At 37.3% G+C, this 18,023-nt stretch overlaps 1 protein-coding gene across 1 annotated transcript in view; it reads left to right on the forward strand.

Moving 5' to 3' along the window:
- The window catches only part of DYM (dymeclin), a 375,316-nt gene that overhangs the window by 211,167 nt on the left and 146,126 nt on the right, over nucleotides 1-18,023 (forward strand). The window lies entirely within an intron of this gene.

Raw genomic sequence — 18,023 nt, forward strand, 5'->3', positions numbered from 1 at the left:
TAGATGAATCTAGATTAAGCTTAATGGAGATGGGAGCAGTAAGAAAGAGACAAGCCATCAATCTCAAGTATCAGAGAAAATCAACTCCTGTTGTTTAGTAGAGGGGCAGTATGACATTACTGCTTTGTACTTGAAGTTGACATTTCTAACACAGATTTTCTGTAAGTCAGAGATGACGCACACCAGCGCTATACTGTTAGCCAAGTATGATGCCTGAGGGCAGTGTCTTCGCTGCCAGTTGATTTAGAGGAAGACGGAAAAAAACTCCATGACCACCTTCTAGAAAAGAGCAAGCATTTAGAATTAAAATAGATCTTTTCAGGTGAAGACGCATAGGAAAGCTTCAGACTACACAGTATATCTAAGTGAAAACACTTTGATTATTAGGAATTGAAGACAGTGTGACAACTAAGGTGACAGATCCTTTTCTTGGTAGCAGAAAAATTTTAGACTCTCATAATGATGTTGGTCAGACTCTTACTGAGTCAGTAACGACACTTACAAGAAATGAAAAAAATCAGATAGAAAAGCAAGTGGAAATAATAGATCAACTCTTATGTGTATAATATAGGAGAATTTATCAAACTAAAGCCAGTGACTTTCAACTGGCTTATAAAGTGAGTGAATATCAGTTAAGTGAATACTCTTTGGACCTGGAGACAGAACTTGTCTGGTTTCAGAGAATGGAGAGAGCAGCTACTAATCATTGAACCTCTGAATTGGACACCATAATTGCCTTTGCCCTTGTTTACTAGTGTACTAGTCAGGGTTCTCCAGAGAAACAGAACCAATAGGGGTGTATGTGTGTGGGGAGAGAGAGAGAGAGAGAGAGAGAGAGAATAGTTGAGACTTATTTTAGGGTGAGTCTGAAATTAGGTGGAAATTCAGGTGTTGATGTTTCAGTCTTAAATCCTAAATCCATAGGGCAGGCCAGTGGTCTGGAGACTCAGGCCGGATTTTTATGTTACAGTCTTGAGACAGAATTCCTTCTTCCTCAGGAAACCTCAGTGTTTGCTGTTAAGGCCTTCACCCACATTACAGAGGGTAATCTGCTTTCCTTAAAGTGAACTGATTATAAATGTTAATCACACACCCAAATACCTTCACAGCCACGTCTAGACAAGTGTTTGACCAAACAGCTGGACACCATAGCCTAGCCAAGTTGGCACATAAAGTTACCACCACACTGTGCTTCTGTTTTTCTGTGTGTCTTCATGTGCATCGTATCCGTCCTACCGGACTGTGAGCCTCCTGGGAGTGGACACTGAATCTTATTCCTTATTATACATCTTATAGCACCTCATGCCTGGGGCATTGTTCATTAATACTAGTTGCAGCAGGTTTTAGCATCTGCCACGTGTGACAATGAGCCGCTGTACTCTGGAGTCACACCCCTCACCTCACAGGAGCAGACAGGAGACAGAAACACACAGTCGACTGGGAAGATGAAAGAAAACAGAAGGAAAAGGATGAGGAAGACAAAGTAGGAAGGAACAAAAGTGGAAAGTTGACAGGAGGAAGATGAAGGTACCACATGGCTAATGAAAGCAGCGTGCGATTCCCAAGCCCCCTTCAGCCAGTTCCTGGCAGAGTTAAGTCCACCCTCAGTTTCTGAGTTGCTGTAGCATTTCTCTCCCATTTTCCTCGTCCTCATTCACCACCTTTGCTCAAAGGGCCACCTCAGCCCATCCCTACTCCGGGTCCTTTCTCGTCCTCAGGAGGTTGCTCAGTATTCTTAGCAGAGTTTTAAAGCATCAGTCCTCCAAAGGGACTGTTTTTCAAGCCAACATCCTCGTCAGCACTGAAAAGCCTTTAGGACACGTTGGTAAAGAAATGTCAGGCCCAGGTACCTGGGTAAGGAAACATTCTGATGCCAGGAATACTTGTAGCATTTTTGAAATGCTGCCCCGTTGCAAGCCTGTCTCCTCTCTGACATCTCCCGTCTTCTCTCATCTTGTAACAGGGTGTTTGCATCAGAGGTGTGTGCTGTCTTTTGGCATCCAGTTTCTGCCTGGCCCTGTCTACTTTTCCTCAAGTGCAGAGGTTGGGGCCTTGGGCCCCTCCTCCTCTCCCACTGGCTTAACATCCACCACTTGCAGGCTGAGACAGTGGACAGGAAATGCTTCCATTTGGGACAGACTTCAGAATGTGGGCGGGATTCGCATAAAAGGAGACGTCTGGTCACCTTTGTGTCGTGTTCATCTGCAAGTGATGAACATCCTGCATACACAGTAACACGTGGTCAAGTGTGATCTAGTTCCTGCAGTTGAAAGATTTTTCTTTCAACTGTGTTGTATGGAAGGATAGACCAAGGCAAATGTCTGAAAGGAGCAATCTCAGACTCAGTTCACAACCTCAAGTAGCTTTTGGTTATGCAGACTGTTTAAAATGTAATTCAATCCCTAGAGAGAAATAGAAGCCTATTCCTTAGGAAGGGACTTCACCTTAGTCTAACACGAATCACTGCGATGGAAATTTCAGTCATTCTACTGTAAACTTCTTTCCAGTGGAAGAGTTCTTTTTATAGCATCCCTGAGAGAGAGCTTCTGGGTGCTTCCTACTTCGGGAGGTGGTAGGGTTCTTGCTGTTTCATTGTTAGAAAGGTTGTCATATGTGAAGTCTGCCTGCCAGTAACTTTCATGTATTGGTCTGGCTCTGCTTGAGAGAAACACATAAATGTATAAACTTTGCTGCTTATCAGAGGCCTTCCGGTTTTTGAAAACATCTGTCATGACTCCCCTTAAAGCTTTCTCTTTAACTTAAATAGCCTGATTCCATCGACCATTACAGAGACAAATCAGCTTTCGGTTATTCAGCCCTCTTTTTCTCTTTCTGGGTAATTATATTTGTCAGCACGTATCACAAAACTTGGTACCCAGAATTGGACGTAATATTCCAGTTGTACTTTATAATTGTGGCCTTTATAAATGAAAACTATATAAATTATAAACTGAATTATAGTTATAAATTATACTCTGTTAATTTGTCCTAAGACAAACTACACATTTTAAAGCAGGCACACCTTAGTTCATGTAAAATTCCCAGATCTTTTTCACCTGAACACACATCTCCTTAGACCTGTTGCACATTTAATTTTTTTTTAACCTAACTGCAGGGCTTTACATTTATTCTTAGTTTAATGTATTGATTTTGGCCCATCTTACTCTTAAGTCAAACCTTATGAAGCTAGAAGGCTTTCAGACCTGGTAGCTTCTCCTGTTTATCCACACAAGCCTTGAGAGCAACTCTCAGATTACTAACCTAAGAGTTGCCATCTGTAGAAATCAAATTTAGAATTTTGAGTGAGCATTTGAGAATTTTAATTAATCACTAGTAATCACAAGTAAACTATATCCTATCAACTCAATGGAATATTTTGCACCCATTAAAAATATTATAAGGAAAAATGAGTAGAAATACGGAAAACATCTGGTACAGTGTTAAGTGGAAAAAGTATATAAAGTTATGTACTGCTGTTAATACAACTGTAAAATTATATGCACGTGGACAAAAACTAGATAATGTATAAAAATAGTTGTGGAACATTAGTAAACTATATATGACATTTCTTTTAAAAATAAGTTTGCTTATTTTGCAAAATTAATTAAAAAATAATTTTTTAATTATGCAAATTTAAATTGTAAGTTTCTTCTCTCCCTTTTCTGTGCCCTCTCTCCACTGCCCAAATAAAATCTATGTCTTTGGCTTTTCTTTTTTTTTCCCCTTACTAACATATTATAATGTCATTTTATTAATTGACAAAGACTTGCAGTGTGATTTATGGGAATAGATAGGAGTTCCCTGATCTGTGATCACAGAAAATTTCTCCCATGGCTTATGTTAGAATTTTTATTAATTCTTTATTTTTTCGTTTTGAGAATGGGTCTATAATTCTAAGCACAACATTAAGTCATTTCTCTGTCTAACTTTCACATTTAGGAGTGCTTTTACCCTATTTGGTATGTCTTTTATATCGTGGTTTAAAAAATCACATCCAGTGCCATTTTATTGCTTTGAAAGGATTGCCTCTTCAATCTAAATCTAAGATAATATTCTAATGAGCTTCCTCAAGAGAGGTTTTTTAAATTAGTAGAACAGTTTCGTCATAGTGTATGCTGTTCACTAAATTGGTAATGAATAAATATTTGAAGCCACAGTCATAATTTTTCATGCATATGATACTGTCTTAATAATTCCATTGTGGCTGTGTGCTTTATTGATTTTTGTGCCACTTCTGTGGCATGAATGAAATGTATTATCCCACTTAAACCATTACGGTTTCCTTTCGAGTTACATATTCACTACTTGATCTTGTCATCAAGCTTATCCCATTTTCTGTAATGTGGTGTTCAGTCTTAAGATTTATTGCCTTAGTACTCAGTGCTGTATAAATCAAAATAGGACAGGTAAATTCAGATCAGAAAAGTTGGGAGGAATAAACAATAGGCAGTGAAATTTTTTTTAAATCACTATTCTAAATTAGTATGTGTTCTGATCCGGAGATTTGGGGGTTTCTTTTTTCTTCTCAAGATGTACAGGAATGAATCGTCACCGTGCATTCTGGAGAAAAGAGGAGGGCAAAGCTTGACAAACCTAGCCACCATCTTTGCTTGGTCTCAGAGCTGAGGTGTAGAGAGCTTTGTCCCACACCCTTCTCTTTGCTTCTGTGACATTACACTCCTGGCTTTCTTCCCACCATTTTGCCATTTCTTTCTAGGTTCTTTTTAAAAATATTAGAATTCCTTAAAGCTTGATCCTAAAGTCTTCTTCTCCTTTCACTTAAACTCTTACCGTCGGCATTTTTGTCTATTTCTATGACTTTCCATGTCACGCAAGTGCCACTACTTCTCAAATGGATAACGCCAGCTGAAATTCTGAGCTCCAGTCCCATACTGTCAGCCGTCTTCATGCTATAATCACCACTCACAGCTCTCACAGGCCCCATCTTTCAGGTGAACTCTTAACCTTTCTCCATTAACCTTTTCTTTTAGTCTCCTCCATCTCAGTAAATGGTGTCTCCATCCATCAAGTTACTTTCGCCCATCCCACGAAAATCTTCAGCATTTTCATTCCCTCACCCCCTACATCCATCCTGACTCTATTCATTTCATTTCTGTATCCAAAATGTAAGTAGTATCTGCCTTCTTTTCTCTGTGCCCACTGCCAGCCACTCTAGCTCAAACTGTCTTCTCTTACACCTAGACTGAGAAAACCTATCTGGTTTTTCCTCCTCCAGTCTTATCACTCCCACTCCCACCCCTAATGCCTCACCTAGCAAGCATGTTCAGGCACTCTAAATCCAATTACTGCTCTTCCTTGCTCAAAACCCTTCAGTGGATTCCCTTTGCCCTGAGGATGATACATCCTCTAGCCACACCAGTTCTTTTATTGTCTAGGATTTGCTGACCCTATTTCCATCTTTAGGCTTTTTACATGCTCTTCCCTGTCTAGAATGTTCTTTCCCCAATTCTGTATTTCTTACACTTGTTCCTTCCTCAGATTTTCCCTTATCCCCAAATCCATTGTTATACTTAATATTGTACTATGTTTTCTCTCTCACGCATGTTCTTTCTCTCTCTGTCTCTCTCAGAGTAGACTCTAAGCTCCATGAGGGCAGAAAATATATGCTTTTTTATCCACTAATCCCTAGCACGTAATATCATACTTAAGTATGCAACAGGTGCTTCATATCTGATGAGCACAGATGCTTTTAGTTTATTACAATTAACTTTTTTGCAGACTAGCCTAGTCTAATAATGACCACTTCTTCAGCGATTACTTGACCAGAAGCAGTAAGATGACAATCCTGTTTTAATGCTACTATATCTTCAAAATGGCATTCAAGGTAGCATCATTAGATAATGAAGTATTCTTGTCATACTTTCTACAGATATGCAGTAAAACTGCCTGCCAAAGGAAGGCTCCTTAATTCTTGAATATGTGAAATTGCATTGCTTTTTTGCTCTCAGTTAAATATTTTACAAATTTTCCACTCACCTTTTGGATTTATATGGTAAACCATGACCATCAAAGCAATATCAACATGGTTTGAAAGATGACTCATAAAAATGCAAAAATATTTTATCTGGTGGCTCTAGCTAAGCAGAAAAAACTCAGAGGAAGCAGTAAGCTTATTTTACGTTAAATTTTGTCTCTTGAAATTTAAACATAATACTATATACCATAATCATATACAGCATTTCAAATAATTTGAAGCTAGAATAGTTCTTACAAGCTTTACCACCCTCCCACCGAAAAGTTGTCCTTTGGCATAAATAAATTGTGGAGGCTAGTAGCTGTCATAGTAGTAACAGAATGAAGTTTCAGAAATATAGATAAGAAGTAAAAAAAATATATCACTGTGTGTATTAAAAATTCTATTTAACTTCCTTTTTAATTCAAAATTACCTAGTAGAAAAGCAAACATATTCATTACACTATACCTAATTGGAAACATTTAGGAAAATATTTTCAGTGTGTTACTTATAAGAATATTGGTAAGATTTATTGAAGATCAACAGTAACATTAAAACCCTTCTCAAAATAAATTGTTATACTAGCATGACATAGTGATTGGCACTAAAATGTCGCCAAGTCGCACTGTACAATTTATTGTCCAGAGGGAAGAAATGTAGATTAAGTCAGTAAAATATAACAAAAGATACCTATTAACTAAGTAAAAAAAAATTTAAACTGGTAAATTGGATTTAATGAAAATTAAAATTCTCTGCTCTTCCAAGGACATTGGTAAGAATAATGATTGCGAGAAAATATTCAATGTACATATATGTAAAAACACTTCCAAAAGAAGATATTAAAATGGTTAATTAAAAAAAGGAAAATTACACATTACAGATAAGTAAAATTTTAGTCTAAGAAGGATATTATGAAGATTTTTCCATATGGAAACAAAATAAGACAGAAAGGAAACAACAATATGAAAGTCATATTTGATCCCCCAGAGTGGTAATAGATCTTTTTTTCCACCAAATGCTCTTGGTATAGATTTCATTGGTAAAGGAGGCACTCAAGTCTTAGTTAATGTACCTGTGGTGTGTAGGTGTAACAAGAGTTCCCGAAGATGAACACTCTAAACAACAAAATTAAAACTTCTCATGCAGTTTAGACAATGTATGGAGGATTTGGAATGGATACAAAATCCCCAAGTTGGATGCTCTTTCCCTGGGGCTGCCATTTGCAGGGAATTTCATGTACATATTCAGACATGCAGACCTGCATAACTGCTTATTATAGAAATATTCTTGGTTACTGAATGTCTAACAGACTTAAATATACAGGGTTTTCCATATATGGAAGAAAAGTGATTTCACCCATTCTCCATGCCTTGGCACGTCACGATTCCAGCCTTGCATTTATTTGACTTCCAGAATTTAAATAGGCAGTGATGTAAATCAGAAGTTAGTGTTTCACCTACTGGCAGTAAGTAACTAAAATCATTGTACTCATGATGAGAAAGGTAAATCCTTTTCAGTTTGGCCACAGAGTGGGAATGACATTTACTCTAATCCTATCCCTCTAAGTGAGATTGACAACAAATTTATTTCCATCTTACAAAAAATGAGGAATTGGAGGAGAATATGGAGAAGTTAAATGGTTTGGCAAAGATCACACAAGCTAGAAGTAGAATCCAAGTCTCTGGAGATCAGAGTTTCATCTTACTGAATGTCACAGCATTATAAAGTGAGAAATGCGTCTCGCTATATACATGCGCTTAATGAATTATTCTCAATAGATAGCTCCCCCAATTTTAAAAAAATTTTATGTTTTGAGATTTTGAAATTTCAGTTCAATCCTGTTATTTTTTTGTTAATTTTTAAATATTTATTTATTTTTGGCTGCATTGGGTCTTCGTTGCTGCGTGCAGGCTTTCTCTAGTTGTGGTGAGCAGGGGCTACTCTTCGTTGCGGTGCGCGGGCTTCTCATTGCGGTGGCTTCTCTTGTTGCGGAGCACGGGCTCTAGGTGCAGGGGCTTCAGTAGTTGTGGCTCGCAGGCTCTAGAGCTCAGGCTCAGTAGTTGTGGCGCATGGGCTTAGTTGCTCCGCGGCATGTGACATCTTCCCGGACCAGGGCTCGAACCCGTGTTCCCTGCATTGGCAGGCGGATTCTTAACCACTGCGCCACCAGGGAAGTCCCTATTAACTATTTTTGTTTTTATCCTCAGAGCAACTCTGTGAGGTAGTTAATATTGTTATCTCAATTTTATAGATGAGGAAACTGATGCACAGAGGAGTAGTACCTTGCTAGAAGATGGTAAAGCCAGTATTGAAGCTGAAATTATTCTAGCTGTAAAAGCTACACTTGTAACCTTATCCTGCCTCCCAAGAAGCCTTTTAATAATAGTATGATTTTAAGTAACTTTGCCCTTGAAATCATTTCAGCCCATCTTAGAGCCCAATACAAATCCAATATTATTTGATGATTATACATTTTTAACTATTTATGTTTAAATTCTTGAACTTCTCTACCCACTCAAAATTTCAGTTGGAGATAGTTTATAAAACTGGCTAAAATTCAAATTTGAACTGTGGACTGTAGAAACAGAAGAAACTCAAAACTGTATTTCTTGGTTCTGTAAATTCTGTAGGTACCATTTAGTCTGGTTTCTACTCTCTAAACATGCAGTGTCTCCTGTTTTTCAAAGCTACTAATCCTTATAAAAGTTTCATAATGTTGTATCCCAAATGTCTAAGTTAGGTTTTAATTTTTGCTATAGGTTTGATAATTTTTCCTTCTCAAAGTAAAAGAAAAGATACAAGCTATTCTCAAAAGGTTTTTTAACCAGATTTCACAAAGTAAGCATTTATAGGCATATTTTCAAGGTAACCCAAAGGATATGTTTTACATTTTAGTTACCACTGGGAAGAGAAAAAATAAGTGCAGTTAGCAGCTGAATATAATTTCCAATAGTGACTAAAAGTCTTATAGCTTCCATGTTACTCCTCTGTTTAGTGACTAACAATTGGGTCGTCCTTCTAACTTTGAATAAACAAATAAGCAGAAGCTTTCCTGGGGATTTAGAAGTATAGTTACCATCTATATATGTACATTTTTTTTTACAGGTAACATTTACATCAGCTTAAAAATGTTTGTTATTTTTAAGTTTATTCTTGGTGTATCTCATGTTGATACCAGTAGCTCCTTTTCCTATGTGCATTTATTCTTAGGTAGCGCATACTAGAAGCCAATAGGAAGCTCAGGTCCCTGTCATGCATGGCAGTAGCAGTTTTACTGTATGGGCTCTACGTCCTGGCATGCAGTGCCTGTGGCAGCACTGGGAGTCTGGGCAAAGAGCAGTGTGTGTCTTGTTGCAGTGGGTCCACCTTTTAGGGTATACGTAATGTCCTTCGGTCCTAAACTTCCAAAATCACGTTTGAAGATAGGGATGCAAGTACATATAATAACATTTCAGTATCATTTCTATAAAATGTTAGAAAATAAAAGAAAGGTTAACAAATTAATCTAAAACCAGTAAATAAATAGCTACAGGTAAATTTACCTCTGAGTGCGCAGTGAAAAAAGTGCATTTGGGGAATATTGTTCATAGTTCAGAAGATTGTGTAATAGCCTCAAGATTCCTCTTACTGTCCTTCAGTGGTCAGGTGGAGAGCATCACTATGGATTAAATACGGGTCAGTAAGACACAATGGGCAATCATCTGTTCTGTGGGCTTTTTAATTCTTGCTGTTTTCTTGTCTTGCATAACAACATATGACTGTAGCCGGCAAGATATTGAGGCAATGTGTTGTGATAGGAAAGGAAAGGAAAGAGCTTTGATTTTCATTCCTTTTTTTAATATTCTTTCTCAAGAAGTGCTGCCTTGATTTTTGTGCCTGACACTAAGCAGCAAATGCAAGAGGTATCCAATCTACCAAATTTTGCATGACTCTTGGTATGACTATGGTAATGTGGTATTTCCTGTTACCATGGTTTAGAGATTTTATTTTACTCTCACTGTCCGGTTTTCTAGTCCCTCCCTTCCTCTTGTGAATATAATAATGATAATAGTAACCTGTTTATACAGTGAATCTATATACATTAATTACTTGTGGTTCCACTGAAAGATGATCCACTTGAGCTAGAATTGTGAGTAAACTCAGAGGCATTGGTTGCAAACTTGTAAACGTAACTCACGTATATATGTTTTCTTTAAGTGAGACCAAAGTCAGTTTGGCTTCAATTTGCAATGCCTTTTACAGCCAAAATGGCGGTGGTTTTGTTCTGCTGTCATGGGAATATTAGCCCAAACAGTAAAATGCACTCTTAAAATTGTTGCTTTGTTAACTAACTCAGCTCTGGTGTATTTGTAGTCTTGGATTTGAATTTGTTGGCACATGGCTTGAATCACTGCTTTTTATGTATTGGGGAATGTACATACTTATATGAGTCAGTGTTCTTTAACTTGAAAAATTAAAAAGAATCAATAAGTAGCCTTTTCAGAAGGTGATGTGGCCTTATTTGTTTACAGCATGTGGAAATTTGACATACCTCCCCATAACCAAAACCATAGAACTCACTTTCCCATCACATGTACTACAGCATTCTTTTGCAGAATGAAGCTATGTATTATGCTGTATGTATTATCATGGTATTCCTAATCTGGTTCTGGAGGTGCCTTTTCTGATTTCGTGTATTTACAGAAGCTGATTTTCCCTCTTACACAATCAAATGACATTTCTTCCGATAACCTATACTTGTATAAATGCAGTAGTCATTTCCTTGCTTATTAATATTTGTTATTCAAATATTTTTCTGAGGAGAGTTTAGTTTTCATTTTCTTTTTAGATATGTTATCTCATTAAAAATATCTTTTTGGTGTTGTCGTTTCAGCCTTGAATTTTAATTCATTGTTGTTTTAGACAAACTGTGATGTTCAAAAGTTACAATATTACCTAGAACTAATTATCTTCCTCTTTGAATGTAAAATACCACTGAAAAAATAATATGAAAATGAGAGTTATTATACGTTAATTCATTAGGCTAATTCACTAAATACCACTAGTCTTTGGCCTAAAAGAGATGGTTTTTCGTGGGACATTTTGTTTTTCTGATTTTTCTCTGTAGCAGATATCTCTGTCCTTATTGTCAGTGTGGACGAACAGAGCTCTGGTGTTCAGAATTGGACGAGTTGTAGGTGATAGCAGCAGGGTAAGACCAGGGTTCCAATTCACCAATTTTTTTTCCCACGAGGCCTAAGAGTAATTTTTTTTATTGTGTATTACCAGTGACTGTGGTCTTCTTTTTGACAATCATATTATCCACATATCACTTTTTGTCCCTGTATCCTCTAAAAGCAATGGTTCATTTATAATTTTTAGTAAGATCCGTCTGGATTGTGCATTCTTTTTGGTTAATAGATGTAGATATATCTAAAAGCCCTACTTTTAAGTTGTGAAGTCTGTCAGGATTCACATACTCTTTGATGTCAGTGAGTATGGTGAACCTTATAGTAGTGTAATAACAAAAACAATTCAAATTTGAATCGGATGGATTCAGTCCATAAATAGGACAGGTGGGTGCATGGGTGATCTCAGGTAGGCTTTACTGACTAAAGTGACTCTTAAAAAGTGATTTGAGTTAAGAGATTTGGCGGATTAGTAGGTTGTTCCAAGCGTAGGGGTTGGCATGAAAGAAGATATAGGCAAGAGTAGGCGAGAAAGACAAAAGGTTCATTTAGGAGAAAAGAATAGGGAATGGGACAGGGTGTGGGAGGAGATGAGATCAGACATATAAATTGGGAAAGAGTTGTGGAACCATTTGGAGACAAGAAAAAAGTTGTACTTTAAATGTTGAGAAAGCCAACACTCTGATTAGAAGAAAAGGTCTCATGAACTTACGCCCCCAAAAGAAAGAGTGGTGGCAGTTTACTGTGTTTCATTGTTTAATAAGGAAGACAGTGAATGGGTGGAGCAAAAGTGAAGTGATTATGAAGTAGATGACCATATAATTTATCATTCAAACTAAGACACTTAATAGAGTGAAAGAGAACTCTGCCTGATAGTTCCAGTGGGACAAAATGTATAAACTGGGACTGTCCTGGGCAAATCAGGACATATGGTTCTCACATTATTATTGAATATTTACTTGGAGTTCATAGATCACAAAGATAGGAAGCATTAAAATCCTGAGCTTTGGGAGCGCTACACCGTAATATTCCTTAACAAAATAAAGTGTCAGTAGTTGTATCAGATTCTGTCCCTGACTAGCAGGACCCATCACTGAGGTTGATTTATAGATATTGGCGTTTCCATGGCGTTTCCATAACATGATGCTTAGGTGTTGAGTCAGGCCTAGACTTGACTGCTAGTTCTGCCGCTGAGTAGCTGGTAATCTTGAGCAAGTAAGATGGGGATAATAGGGAAACCTGCCTCTCTAGGTTGAGGTCAGATTTAAATGAGATGATGTATGCAAAACACTTAGCACAATGCTAATGTCACATACTAAGCAACCAAATTCTGCTATTATCGTTTTTCCCATGATTACTACAGCCACCACGACTATCTATATGTTGGTGGTTAGCATGTTTTCAATTTAAGCTAATTTAAAGTAACAAATACTGATGTTGCTGGTAGCTTTCTGCCTTTTATTTGTAACGACAATTCAGTAATTAAAGAAATAAGTTTGGAAAACTATTTTTCATTCCAGCTTTAATATAATGCAACTCACATCTCACCTTCTATCTGTCTCTGCCAGAGGTAGACAGATTGTCACAGTCATATTATTGAATACAGTAACTCTCATTTTGTATTCAAGTAAGTCTTAAAAATGTTTTCAGTAGCATTGTGGTTTTCAAATCCAGTTCCTGTTCTGCAGCAGACTGCTGGCTGAAGAGTAATCATTTAATTTTCTGTTTTAGGTAAAAAAAAAAAAAAAAAAAAAAGTTAAACTTAGTTTTTGCTGGGGGTGGGGTGTGGTCTTGGCAACTAAAAATAATGATGTGTTTTAGATCTTTTATGCTTTAAATAATTCTTTAGAGAGGTTCTTGAGATTGTTACCAGTAATGCAACTTGAACATGCCCTTCTTTGGTCCACTTACATTTATTATTACTTTTTCCTAGAATGCTCTTTCCCCAGATATCTACTCAATTCACAACCTCACTTTCTTCAGGTCTTTACTTAAATATCACTTCCTCAGTGAAGCCTTCTCTGACCACCCCATCCAAAACCAGAGCCTCTCTCCACTTTATTTAGTCTTTCTTTAGCTTTATTTTTGTAAAGGACTTATTTCAGAAGCACTGTGATCATCCCCATACCTCTGAGATATAAATATTGCTGGAGTAATTATAAACTCTAACCTTATAAACCAGGTTATAGAATGTCTGATCTTTTTGGTTTGGAGTGAGTTGTGTGGTAGCAGTGGCTAAGGGTGAAATAGCAGCACTGTTTTCAAGTATAGCCCTCCAGAGGAAAGACAGAAGTAAATGTCTTTTTAAACAGAAGAGAGAGTTCCTACTGCTGGTCCTTGAGACTCAAGAACGCTAACCTGCCTTCTGGTTGGGAGAGAGGAACTGCCTCATCTTAACCACCTCCCTATGTGCATTAGTCAGCTCAGGCTGCCGTAACAAAATCTCATAGACCGGGTGGCTTATTTAGCAGAAATTTATTTTCTCACACTTCTGGAGACTGAAAGTTGAAGATCAAGGTACTAGCAGGATTGATGTCTGGTGAGGAGGGCTCTGCTCTTGAGTTGCAAATGGCTGCCTTCAGGCTGTGTGCTCATGTGAGCTCTTCTCTGTGCCCACCTGGAGGGAGAGGGAGAGGGAGCTCATGTCTCTTGTTTTGAGGACAATAATCCTCTCCGATCAGGGCCCCACCCTTATGACCTCATTTAGCCTTAGTTACTTCCTTACGCCACATACAGCCACACTGGGGGTCAGGGCTTCAACAGGACTTTTGGAGGGACACATATATTCAGTCCATGACATGCTGCCTCCCAAATTATTTCTGTTTCTGAGTTTAGTTAATTAAACAACCACTTTTTGAGAATCTTTTAAATACATAGGCACTATGCTAGGTACCAGGGAGGCCAAAGTGAATTATTCCATGCTCAAGAACTGCATATTTTAGTGAGGGAAATAAACGTGGATACAACTAACTAGAAAATGTGATTGATGTTTTTTCTAAGTTTGAAGGGTGAGTAGAAATTTGCCAGGTAGATTTTTGTAGGAAAGGGATGTAAAGGCAAAGAGGTTAGTGTGAACAAAGGCATCGTGTATTCAGGAAATGATGAGCAGAACAATGAACAGTGTGTGGAATGAAGTAGGGGGTGATGGACTTGAACTAGAAATGTAAAACTGCTTTGTAGTGTTTGTCTTCCCTAATGGTGTCACAACATTATCTGAAAAAGTAGAGAGTACCTAGTATGTTGATTTCTACAATGAAGAATAATGAAAAAGACTAGGAATGACTGGCACTTATAATCTACAAAGGAGACTAGTAGTGCAAATAAAGTAGAGTTAGTACAAGGCATGTAATTAGTGGGATTATTTTGAGGGAGTACGGTTTCCACACAGATTGAACTAAGTGTGAACTTAGTGTCATATTTGAGAAATCAGGGTGAAGTTTAAAATACCATGACTATTAGAGGTGGGAAAAATTGTACAATCACAGCTTAAGTAAGGAAAAATATTAGATTAAAATTCTTTGGTTTTCTCCAATGTTCCTTAAGTTTCTATATAAAATTTGTAAAACTATGTGTTTTTTTCCTATAAATATTTAAAAATCACTATTCACTTCCCACCAAGATAGAGTAGCAAAGAGTTCATTTACCCTTCTACCTGAAACAACAACAAAACAGACAAAATATATGAAACAGTGGTTTTCAAGACACTGAGCATGAGGCAATAAAAGAACTAATCCCTGAGAGATGGGAAACAAAAGGAAGCGATCCCTGCGAAAATCGCAGCTTACTATTCTAAGAGAATTTCTTGACCACTGCTCAGAATTATAGCTAATAAATCAACAAGTGGACTCACAAAAAACCCTCAATTAATCCAAAAGAAGACAGAAAAAAAAAGAAAAGGGAAAGAAAAAAGAAGAGATGGGACAAATAGAAAACTAACAGCAACGTGATAGACATAAACTTAACCCCATCAGTAGCACTGGTCAAAAGCAAGAGGGAGTGGCTTCAGAGCATAGACTCTCCAGGAATAGAGGAAGCCATTTCATAATGATAAAGGAGTCAGTTCATCAAGAGGACTGTTAGAATCCTAAATGTTCACCCAATAGCTAGCAACTTCAAGATACATGAAGCAAAACACTGATAAAATTGCAAGGGGAAATAGACAAATCCACAGTTACCATTGGAGATTTAAATATCTCTTTCTCAATAGTTGATAGAAGGAGTAGACTGAAAATGAGCATGAATATTGAAGACTCAGACGACACTATCAATCAACTTGACCTAATTGATATTTATAGAGTACTCCAACCAATAACATCCCAATACACTTTCTTCTCATTTGCACACAGGAACATTTATCAAGAAAGATCATATTCCCAATCAGAACATGCCAGAGCTACGTTCCAGACAATCAGAGTCCTGCTATGACCCTGACTTGTTAACGTGATAAACTTGACTCATGCCACAACATCAGTGGGTGAAAATGGTTTAACGTGTTAGCTTGCAATGCTATTGGGGCCTAGACTGGACTTTCTAGGGCCTTATATAAATGCAAAAACTGAACAGAGATATCTTTTCTTTTCCCCCTCTGGCTTAGATACTAAACTTACACATAGATCTCTGAGAGAAAAAACAGGTTAAAAAATAATTCTTTTATCTGGTTTTAAAAATTAAGGAGTTTTTGTTGTTGTTGTTATTGTTTGTTTGTTTTTGCTTTACATTCTCATTTACTAACACTCTAAACTGTAAACCATTTCTTTTTTTTTTTTTTTTTTTTTGCGGTACGCGGGCCTCTCACTGTCGCAGAGTCTCTCTTTGCGGAGCACAGGCTCCGGACGCGCAGGCTCAGCGGCCATGGCTCACGGGCCCAGCCACTCCGTGGCATGTGGGATCTTCCCGTACTGGGGCACGAATCCGTGTCCCCTGCATCAGCAGACGGACTCTCAACCACTGCGCCACCAGGGAAGCCCTAAACCATTTCTTTTAAGTAGAACGTGATTCATGCTGAAATTAATAGTATTTACTTGCTGAAGGCTTTATACTGAAAGGAAGAAAAGAGAAAATGTATTTCAAGTCTTACTAGGTGTTTTTTCTGAATATGGTGCTTTTTCTTAAAGGTCTAATTTCTTATTATATTTCATTTAGGTGAGAGATAGAACTTACAGATTTTCCAAATTTAATATTAACTTAGAATAAAACTTATTCACAAATTTTCCCAATAAAAGACCGTATTCTGTGCCATCAAACAAGTCTCAGTGAGTTTAAATAAAAGGGTTCCAGTCATGGAAAGCATATCCTCTCACCATAAAGGAATCATAATAGAAAGCTCTCTGGGAAATCCCCCAATATTTGGGAATTTAAAAACATACTTCTGAACAACCCATGGATCAGGGGAAATTTAAAAAGTAGTTTAGACTAAATGAAAATACAACAAATCAAAATGTGTGGGATGCCACTAAATCAATATTGAGAGGGAAATTTATAACTTAAAATGCCTATGTTGGAAAAGAAGAGAGGTCTCAAATCAGTGACCCCAGTATTCACCTTAAGAAACTAGAAAAAGAAGAGCAGATTAAACCAAAATGAGGAAATGAAAGATAATAATAAAGGGCAGAAATCAATGATATAGAAAACAGAAAAGCAGAAGAGAAAGTCAGTAGAACCAGAAATCATTCCTTGAGAAGATCAATAAAATTGATATACCTCTAGCCAGGATTGTATGTTCAGTAATTTTATACTGTATCCTGGACATATGAATGTTATGTTGTAGAGACTTGGGATTCTACCATAAACCAACTGAGCTATTTCTGATAGAACATATTCTCTTTCCTGGAGAATCAGGGATTAAATGGTAATGCATTTATACAAAAATCAAAGATTTTAAATTGGAATGTAAGTATAGTACTGAGCTATCTCAAAACTATGGTTTGCCAGGAAAAGCACACTTTTTGCTTTGAGTTGTTCTCATAAAATCTTCTTAACCTCTACCCTTGACTTTTCCTGCCGGAGCACATCTCTTTCTTCTAGAACATCCATCTAACCCCAACACAGCCTTGACTCCCGATGCCTTGCTCAGTTTCATGACATGTGGCATTTCCAGTGATTCTCCAAAACAGAAACTACGGTCTGGATTCAGCCCAGAGAGGTACTGTGTTTGGTTTTGCACAGTATTTTTAAAAAGTTAGCATTTGTTGCTAAAATATAGCAGATAAATGGAATAGCTGGTAACCCAGGGCCCACATTTCTCCATGCCAATAATCAATTGGAACTGACTGGTGGCTTTTTCCTTTGACTCCCTATTAAGTGTTTTTACACTAATTGAATTAATTTAATCATCACAGGAATTCTTGTTCAGTAGCTTTCACCATCATCACCACCACATGTAAGGAAATTGAGTCTCAGAAAAGTTAAGTAACCAAGTTCACATAGCTAGAAAGTGGAGGACTGGTGTTTAAACAGAAGTGTATCTGAATTATTCTAAATGCCTTTCTTTATAACATCAAAAAGCAGGTAATTTTTATCTGGCATTTCAGTTGAAAACTCAATATCCATAAATATTATATGATGATAGCTAGAGAGCCCTGGGTAACAGGTTTATCACATTATTTAAATTGTGCAAGGTTACAATTTACATTCATCTGCCAGTTTCCCCTAAATTCCTTAAAGCTGGATTTAACCCAGGCTACTGTCTCATTTCTAAAATGTTGACATTTGTTGGTGGTACTGTCCAAATTGGTTACCAGTAGGTAATTGAGAAATATATTCATTTCAACACTGTTTTCCTATTTATTTAAATACTTTAACGTGATTCCCTTCCATGAGAATAACAACTAATCACTGCCAGAGAACAAGGATGGGCGCTGATGCCTTTAGTTTTCTGTTT

Source organism: Leucopleurus acutus (assembly GCF_964270905.1).
Source record: "Leucopleurus acutus genome assembly, chromosome: 13".
Taxonomy (NCBI): Eukaryota; Metazoa; Chordata; class Mammalia; order Artiodactyla; family Delphinidae; genus Leucopleurus; species Leucopleurus acutus.